This window comes from Limulus polyphemus, unplaced genomic scaffold, assembly GCF_000517525.1.
Source record: "Limulus polyphemus unplaced genomic scaffold, Limulus_polyphemus-2.1.2 Scaffold280, whole genome shotgun sequence".
Lineage (NCBI taxonomy): Eukaryota > Metazoa > Arthropoda > Merostomata > Xiphosura > Limulidae > Limulus > Limulus polyphemus.
Window position 1 is genome coordinate 374,213 of NW_013665890.1, and position 10,222 is coordinate 384,434.

Consider the following 10,222-nt stretch of genomic DNA (forward strand, 5'->3'; position numbering starts at 1 on the left):
TAGTGAAAGACTATAGGGAAGGCAGCTAGTCATCACCACCCACCGCCAACTCTTGGGCTACTCTTTTACCAACGAATAGTGGGATTGACCTTCACATTATAACACACCCACGGCTGAAAGGGTGAACATGTTTGGTGGGACGGGGATTCGAATCCGCGACCCTCAGATTGCGAGTCAAGCGCCCTAACCACCTGGCCATGCCGGGTCCAATTTCTTTTACAACACGCATAAGTTAAGCACAAAGCTACACAAAGGGCTATCTGTGCTCTACCCACCACTGGTATCGAAACCTGGTTTTTATCGTTGTAAGTCCCCAGACATACCGCTGTGCCACTGGGGGTCTGCATTCTGCTATTTGGAGACGTGGGTGCGCTATAATAATGAGGATCAAATCTTGTTGTTCAATCAGACAATAGTATCCAAAGAGCTAGAAGTGGACGCTGTTGACTAGCTACCTTCCTTCTAGTATATCAAATCAAAATTAGGAATGGTTATTCGCATTTAGCGCTTTATGTGGCTTCGCATGAAACTTCTGAAACAATGCGTCTCGCTATATCTTTGTCCATTCATCCGACCACTGTAATGCGTCTTTAGTTTATTAAAAATTATGTTTAATCTATTAATATCTTTGGATTCTTATGACTTTTGATTTATATTACTCCGGCGTTTCAAAAACTTTTGTCATCTACCCCCCCCCCCTTTAATATGTGTGTTTTCTTCGGTCGATCTGCTGCGTCCACCGAGGAAAATCAAGCCCCAGATTTTAACACTGTAAATCCGAAGACTTATCGCTGTCCCACCGGGAGACCCTCTATAATAAATATACTTTCTTGTCTGTCCCCTTCTTTTTTTATAAATGGGTGAAAGAGTGAGTTAAGTGGCGAGATGTAATACGCGAATACGTATCAAAATACTGTATGTGTTGTAGTAATTGTTTATAAATGGGTGAAAGAGTGAGTTAAGTGGCGAGATGTAATACGCGAATACGTATCAAAATACTGTATGTGTTGTACTAATTGTTTATTATTTTCATTAATAAAAAAATATTAAAACGCTTAATTTTACCTTATTGCACTATCTTTGACCATCCTAATGCCCCACCAAAGATCATTTGCGCCCCCTAGTGGACGCGCCACACACTTTGGAAAACGCTGTATTACACAATATTTGCCTCGTTGTAACAAAACCGACTGGTAGGATAATTCTTTGGACATACATTTATTTCACAAAGAAGTGATTCGATTATTTTACTGTATCAGGAAAAAAAAACGAATGATAGATGGCACTATGATCGTTCCACAGACTGCTTGATTTTACCTCTGAATGAAAACACTATAACTCTGTAGAATACAAAAGCGTAAACACTTATGTGTGTATACCTAGTTTGTTTGTTTTATGGAAAAACTACTAAAGCAACCTGCCGCCATTCGTAGTTTTGAACTGTCGACAACAGGATAGGCAGCACACACCGCCAACTATTGGACTACTCTTTACGAATGACTTCAAACCACTAGAAAGGCAAACGGCACCCACCGCTCACTAGTGGACTATTCTTTATCAATGACTAGTAGGATTGATCTTTACCTCATAAAGCACCCACGGCTGAAAGGGCGGGCATGTTCGACGCCAAGTTTTGTATACCTAGTATCAGGCCTTCATAAAGATTATTTGAGGGGGGGGGGAGGAGAATTACACCTTTTACAGTTTTCACTGCTTACACTTCAGCTCGCTGTGCCAAAAAAACATGTTAAAATTACACCAGGACTTGATTTAAAACTTACTTACATAAAACTTACATAGTTATACAATAGTACCAAAACAGTTTTTCGGATATACATACTTAATACTATCATGGCTAGTTATATACTCTTTAGACAGTAGTATCAAGAGTATTTTTCGAGTTTATTTAATAGAATCAAGTTACGTTCTAGGGTTTAGTACAGTAGTATCAAGGGTGTTTCTTGAGTTTATTTAATAGAATCAAGTTACTTTCTATGGTTTAGACAGTAGATCAAGGTTGTTTCTCGAGTTTATATGATCTAATCAAGTTACTTTCTATGGTTTAGACAGTAGATCAAGGTTGTTTCTCGAGTTTATATGATATAATCAAGTTACTTTCTATGGTTTAGACAGTAGATCAAAGGTTGTTTCTCGAGTTTATATGATCTAATCAAGTTACTTTCTATGGTTTAGACAGTAGATCAAGGCTGTTTCTCGAGTTTATATGATATAATCAAGTTACTTTCTATGGTTTAGACAGTCTTGATTAGATCATATAAACTCGAGAAACAACCTTGATCTGTCTAAACCATAGAAAGTAAGGTAGTATCAAGGTAGTTTATCGAGTTTATATGATCTAATCAAGTTACTTTCTATGGTTTAGACAGTAGATCAAGGTTGTTTCTCGAGTTTATATGATCTAATCAAGTTACTTTCTATGGTTTAGACAGTAGATCAAGGTTGTTTCTCGAGTTTATATGATCTAATCAAGTTACTTTCTATGGTTTAGACAGTAGTATCAAGGTTGTTTCTCGAGTTTATATGATATAATCAAGTTACTTTCCATGGTTTAGACAGTAGATCAAGGTTGTTTCTCGAGTTTATATGATATAATCAAGTTACTTTCTATGGTTTAGACAGTAGTATCAAGGGTGTTTATCGAATTTATGTAATAGTGTAAAAGCTGTATGGTTTACCTGTTAGTGCCAAGGCTGTTTGTAGGGTTTTTATAATAGTTTAAAAGCTATTTGTAGCAGTATGAAATTTTGTCTATATTATGTACTGTCATAACCGTTATCATATGAAACAACTGATATCACTATTTCATTTCTATGTTGTTGTTTTTTGTTTTTCAGATATCCAGTGACTGCATAAAAACCAAAGTATTGTAACCATGTACTTAGTTTAACAAGCTTTATACAACAAGAGTGACAATTAATGTAACTAAGCCTAACAGCTTTCTGTAGTTATTGTCACTGCATAAAACTGCTGTAAAATTTCAAACGAAAGGTTTTACCCTGCGACATATGTTGTAAACCAATTACCCTGAATACATAGGAAGTTGATAGAAGAGAAAATTATGCAGGTAATTATCACATACAGTTAAGTTCGGCAAAGGAAAAAAACGATATGCATATCTTGAAAAGCTGTAACCCTCATATCTTTCAGTCGTCAGTAAAGTGGACTGTATTAATTATAGTCGATATATATTGGTCATTACATCAGAAAATAAAGTCACGTGAGCTTAATCTAAACTTAAAAGCAGGAAGCTTACTAACGAATACGGCTTAGAATCAGATGTTGGCGGAGAAAAGGCGTTACATTTAGGTTTTAGTCTATAGTTTCAAAGAATTCAGTCAAAGTGTCTTAGTCTTTAGAGTCCTGAAATCAGTTCACTTGAATCTGGATTCGCTAAAACTCCCACTTAAACACTCTTACCAGAAGTAATCGTTTAGAATTACCATAATTCAGAATATTCAAGCAAAAGTTAACTTCCAGAACTACTTCTAATTGTCTAGTTCTCACTAGAAGATAGAAAGTTTTCAGATCGTGACATTGTAGAAATGTTCTCGTCAGGGCTTCGGAGATCAGGTAATGAAGATATTGTAATTTATATGCTATTTTAAGCTGACTCCATGTTGCCGTGAATGAAAAATTATAATGTTCTTTGAAACTTGTACGTAAAATGTGTAATAGTTTTCGATAAATTATCTTCGGAAAACTGGGATCCTTTTTCATTAATGCTAAAAATAACGAAAATCCTCGTTTGATAATTAAGTTTAAGTGCATGATATTTTCTGTCTGAAGGTACTTTACAAGAAACATAGGCTAGAAGGTCAGGACATTGTAAATATGATGAAGTTACGTTAAAGACTTGTATACATTAGACTGATGATCAGCTGTTTATATGTAGTTTAATATTTGGAATAATTTTAACCTTTTTAGGTATACAGTTGAACGGTACGGTTGAAGCCATCTAAACAAAAACTAATTACATATGGTTGTTCTTGGCAGAATGGCTACATTTAGTTGTTTGTTGTATTTTCAGTTGTTTTCTTTCGTTTTATAAGCATCTTTCTGTGAATCCACCTCATACTATGTCATTAAAATCCACAATATTTCGAATAATGAGCCGGATAAAAAGGAAAAACAAATGTTGTTCAGTGCAAGAAATTTACTTAGTAAACTACAAAAACATTTTACTGTCCATAAATTAGTGAAAACTTGCATTAGCTCTTTTTCCAGTTTGGTGAAATTAACTACAGTAAGTTTGCTTGCTTGGTAACTAGAGTACTCTGGAAGGTTAACTACAGTAAGTTTGCTTGCTTGGTAACTAGAGTACTCTGGAAGGTTAACTACAGTAAGTTTGCTTGCTTGGTAACTAGAGTACTCTGGAAGGTTAACTACAGTAAGTTTGCTTGCTTGGTAACTAGAGTACTCTGGAAGGTTAACTACAGTAAGTTTGCTTGCTTGGTACCTAGAGTACTCTGGAAGGTTAACTACAGTAAGTTGACATAGCTTGATAACTAGAGTACTCTGGAAGGTTAACTACAGTAAGTTGACATAGCTTGATAACTAGAGTACTCTGGAAGGTTAACTACAGTAAGTTTGCTTGCTTGGTACCTAGAGTACTCTGGAAGGTTAACTACAGTAAGTTTGCTTGCTTGGTAACTAGAGTACTCTGGAAGGTTAACTACAGTAAGTTTGCTTGCTTGGTAACTAGAGTACTCTGGAAAATTAACTGCAGTAAGTTTGCTTGCTTGGTAACTAGAGTATTCTGGAAGGTTAACTACAGTAAGTTTACTTGCTTGGTAACTAGAGTACTCTGGAAGGTTAACTACAGTAAGTTTGCTTGCTTGATAACTAGAGTACACTGAAAGATGAAATATAGCAACACAAACGCTTTCGTGTTTTGTTATACACAAAATTTTGTTTATTTATTAAATATGGTGTTTGTAGTTAAGTACAAAGCTACTCAATGGGCTGTCTGTGCTCTGCCCATCACGGGTATCGAAACTTGGTTTCTAGCATTGTAAGTCCGCAGACATACCGCTGTGCCACTGGGGGCATAAATGTAGTGTTTTCTGCTACTTATTTACACTATTCATAAAGAAAACCTGCATTAATAAGCATAGTATGAATCATTCAGTAAAAATCTCTATTATTTATATCTATAATCTTATATGATTTTACACATTATGTGGGGGAAAAAAAAACAAACTTCAACCACCATACCTTTATCCCAAGAAAATATTCTGTGGGTAAATTAATAATTTTAAATTTTTAAAACTTTGCTAACATGGAATTTTATATTAAAATATTTATTTGAAAAAGTTAACCACCATCTCTATCACACACACATATATATATACATATAATATATCATACAAAACGGATCTCTTTAGGTATCTTTCTTTACACTCTAGTTTCCGTTATTGTTGTTAAGCTCAAAGCTCCACATTGGGTACTTTGTACTGTGCCCATCGCAGGGATTCAGCCTCGAATGCTAGAATTATAAGCCTTCAAGTTTACCGCTGAGACGTCGGACCTTATACGCTAGTTTTGGCTCCAATGTTCTACACGTGTATATTCCAAAGAGAATCAAATAAATATTGTAGGATTCTGTCTGACGATTTGGCTGAAAATCTCTACTGTTCATACGGTATACAATATCTTATTAATTGTTTCTAATAAATTACCCTTTTAGCGAGCGAAACTGACTATATCTGATGACAAGCACCTCACACTCTCCCAAAGTAAAATAATAACTGGAAAATAGAAAAGCTTATAAATGTTGTTTTGGGATTTACTTCGAATACGATATAATATATTTTAAAAAAGAATATTTGAAATTCAACATTTTGTGCACATTTTTTAAATGTTTTTTGAAGTGGATGAAGAACTTAGACATTCTTTGTTGTGTAAATGTGATAGTCAATAAGCCTTCTCTCTTCTAAAGATTTCTCTCCTACTGAAAAGAAAAAAGTATTTTAGTGCTTAACAGTTCTCAACTAAAGAAAGATACTGGTTTTAGAAAAATAAAGAAAACTTTAGCTACCTGAAATGTTTGCGCAACAAACATAGTAAGAAGTAGATACAAAAAGTAAGAAGAAACATTAAAAAGAACAACAACTGAGTAGTTTAAACTCTCCATCTTTTTAATCAGTTAAGGAACTTAGTTTGCTAAACTGGGTGAAGAGGGATAAAAATCATCTCTGATCACACCAAGTTCACTAATATCTTCTACCAAGGAGAAAAAAAAAGCTAAGCATTCTTGACATTTACCCAAATATTATTCGCATTTTATGGTATTTAATCACACGCTTTTTACTGTAGTATAATAAGCTACCTAAGAGGTTGACTCATTCCGGCCAATATATTTACGTTTTGTATTTGTTTGTTTATTGTCAAGCACAATAATGCTGTGCAACCATAGCTAATCGATTGTGGACAATTTTTAGCCACGATAGAAAGAGAGTATTAACTGTTCTTTCAGATCGTAGTATCATTTCTAAGAAGATTGGATAATTAATTGATTCTGGTTGTGTCGTTTATTCCATGAATCCCCGGAGTATGAAGTGCCTGACGATGAAAAGAAAGAGGCCACATAGGCCTTCAAAAAATGAAAGGATGTAGAATACGATTTTACTAATTAGATTGTCATAAACATTAGCTGAGCTTTGACATGTTTATGGAATCAACTGTAAATTCAATTTTCGCTCACGTTTTCTAAGATTTTTAGTATAATTGTTTAATAAGGCTATTTATTCTGTTCGAGAAACCTTTGAGTAACAATGAAAGATCACTGTCGAAGGTTTCTATTCGCTGTAGACAACTTATCTTTGAAATGTATTTTCAATGAATTAACTTAGTGTTACATGCAATTCTAATTCCACCAAAAGTCCGTTAGATTATCACGTAACAACTTGTTATATTTTCACTGAAATATTATCATCATATTTATGTACAGCCTACAATTTTTCTTTAATTACATTAATATCAGCAAATGCTATTATAAGTTTAACAGTTTGGGTCGGTGCAAACTATATTGAAAATATGCTAGAAATAAACGAACCTTATAACGCCAAAATTGCTACTTTTCTTTAACTGAACACAACATTTCGCTTTACAGCTTCTTTTGAAGCTCTTCACTCAAATGCAAACCGTAACCAACAGTACAAAACAAATGATTTTGAAGCTGTGTATTGTCAATTACGGTTTGTGTTTTAGTGAATTATGTCCGAGTAATCATGTTTGGGATAGATTGTGCTGATAAGATGTGATCAGGTTTATTATGTATTGGTGGTCATATTTGTGATAGTGTACTTATAGGATGTGATCAGGTTAATTACGTCTGGGTGGTCCTGTTTGTTATAGTGTACTGATAAGATGTGACCAGGTTAATTATATTCGGGTGATCATGTTTGTTATAGTGTACTGATAGGATGTGATCAGGTTTATTATGTTTGGGTGATCATGTTTTGATAGGATGTTATCAGGTTATTGTTATCTTTGTAATCATACTCGTTGCTCAAAAAATTACTGGAAAATAACTGGAAAAATCTATCAGTGTTGTTACGTTACCAATCAGGGCGAGTACTACTCTTCACTGCCATCTTGTGCGTTTCAATGTTGGAGTGCAGGGCTCAGTTTTTCACCAAAACTAATAAGGTAGTACCGCGGCTCGGAAGGAGGACGCTACCACTTGTTTCAAAGGTAAGGAAAATTTACTTAGCGGTATTTAGAAATATTATCTCCAAACGAAACTAAACAAATGACAGAATTAATGGTCAATAACTTGAATTGTTACAAAGCAACTGAATGTTTTATTAATTTTTGAAATTACTAATTAATAAGAAGCTTTTATTTAAATGTGTCGATAATTTCTGAATAGTGATAGAAAATATTAAATTGATACCAAAGCTATTTAAGTTAACTAGAGTTATTAATCAGTGACAAGGAATTATCAAGTAATTTCTAACCAGTGACTATAATTATGAACCAAAAAAAGTATAAAATATAACAATAATTAATAAATAGCGTCTAGAAGTGTGAAATAACAACCAGAATTTTTAATGTGATGCTCAAAATATTATTATTTTTTCAAAATTTATATTGTAATGAGTAATACCTTATTTAATTGTGTATCAGAAATGTGAATTAAATTACACTGAGAAATGAAAGGAGTTTTTAGACATTTCTCTATATAATTAAAACTAATTTGTTCTATTCAAATAATAGTGTCATATAGTAAGAAGTGAAATGTAATAAATAAGATGTTTTTGGTCAATAAAAAGATAAGAAAAGAATAATCATTATCTCCAAACACAGAATCGTGAAATGTATTTTTCACTGGTAAATTTAATACTTCAGTGGTTTCCGTAATTTCAATCGTGCGTTATTAATCAAGCTATACTTTATCCAGCCATAAAATAACGTTGAAGTATTTATTAAACACACATAAATACTTTATTGACTGTCTGTAGGCTAATTCCGACTTACGTAGGAGTCTACGCTACCTGGTGACGCTTTTGAGAAACAATGACGTGGACGGCGATGACAAGTTGTCTTTAACAGAATTGTTTGCAAGCCCCCTTCTTGATATATTTGTTGCCAGTGATCAGGAACCGGTCTATGGTCAGGGGGATATAAACTTTCAAGGTATAGTGTTAAAAACAATCCACTTCATTCTGATGGTGGGAAAAAATAGGAAATATTTAACTTATCACTTGAGTTTCTACAAAACATTTTATATTTTAGGTAGATAAGAAGACTGTCGTTCGGATCTTCTGTCAAAGATTCAACAATATAAATGTTGAACATAATTTAACGCCTACAACAGTTCTTTTTTTATTATATCAGCCCGTCTTAGTGATTCAAAGTGTGAATGCTATTACGACAGTGAGAGATTTTAGTGGACTACTCCCATCCAGAGCCTGGAAACAATAAAGCAATAGAGTCTTTGTTATGGAGTCTTCTACCAGTTTTTAAGTCATTAACTTGTACATAACGGCTAATATTGCTAGAAACTGTAGTTCTCAGCTAGTTTTGTTCCAGTAAATGTTATAAGAGTTTATTTTCGTTAAAACAGACTTAGATGGATTATTATGTTCTGTTCATTTCTAAGTTCGGTAAATATTGCCTGCTACATTTCTACGAAATGTTACATCACAGCTAAAGAATGTTTGTTTGTTTTTGAATTTCGCGCAAAGCTACACGAGGGCTATCTGCACGAGCCGTCCTTAATTTAGCAGTGTAAGACTAGAGGGAAGGCAGCTAGTCATCTTGAGCTAGTCTTTTACCAACGAATAGCGGATTGACCGTCACATTATAACGCCCACACGGCTGAAAGGGCGAGCATATTTGGTGTGACGGGGATTCGAACCCGCGACCCTCAAATTGCGAGTCGAGCGCTAAAGAATGAGGGCTTAAAGACAAAAATCTAATCATATTATACACATTAAAATCAAACAACTTTGTTTAATCAGGGGCAGCTTTTCTTACTTTTGTTTTTAGCTCAACTTAACAACTAACTAGCTTCCGATAAAAACTGATTTTTGAAACACGAAACAAATATATCTTTTACCTTTATCACTAAAAAGTATATTTACATATCTAATTATTGTAAAATGATGTCGTAGTAAAATCACTTTAAATTTTTAAAAAGAAGATTTACTCAATAACATAAATACTATTTGGTCTTGCAGTAATTTTTAAACAAATGTTTGATATTGAATCAGAATATTGTAAAATTATACCCTAAATAAAATGATACAGTGTTTTTTTTAATAATCTTATATATTCTTTTTAAAACTATTTAAATTTTTTTTTCATCAGAAATAAAGGATTTTTTCGCCAAATTGAGTTTTCGCTACCCTTTTTATACATGATGTAATAATGCTTTGGGACACGGTATATTATTTATTTGAACAATAATGTTTTGGGACAAGGTATATTATTTATCTGAACAATAATGTTTTGGAACAAAATATATTATTTATCTGAACAATCATGTTTTGTAACAAGATATATTATTTATCTGAACAATAATGTTTAGGACAAGGTATATTATTTATTTGAACAATAATGTTTTGGAACAAGGTATATTATTTATTTGAACAATAATGGTTTGGAACAAGGTATATTATTTATTTGAACAATAATGGTTTGGAACAAGATATATTATTTATCTGAACAATAATGTTTTGGGACAAGGTATATT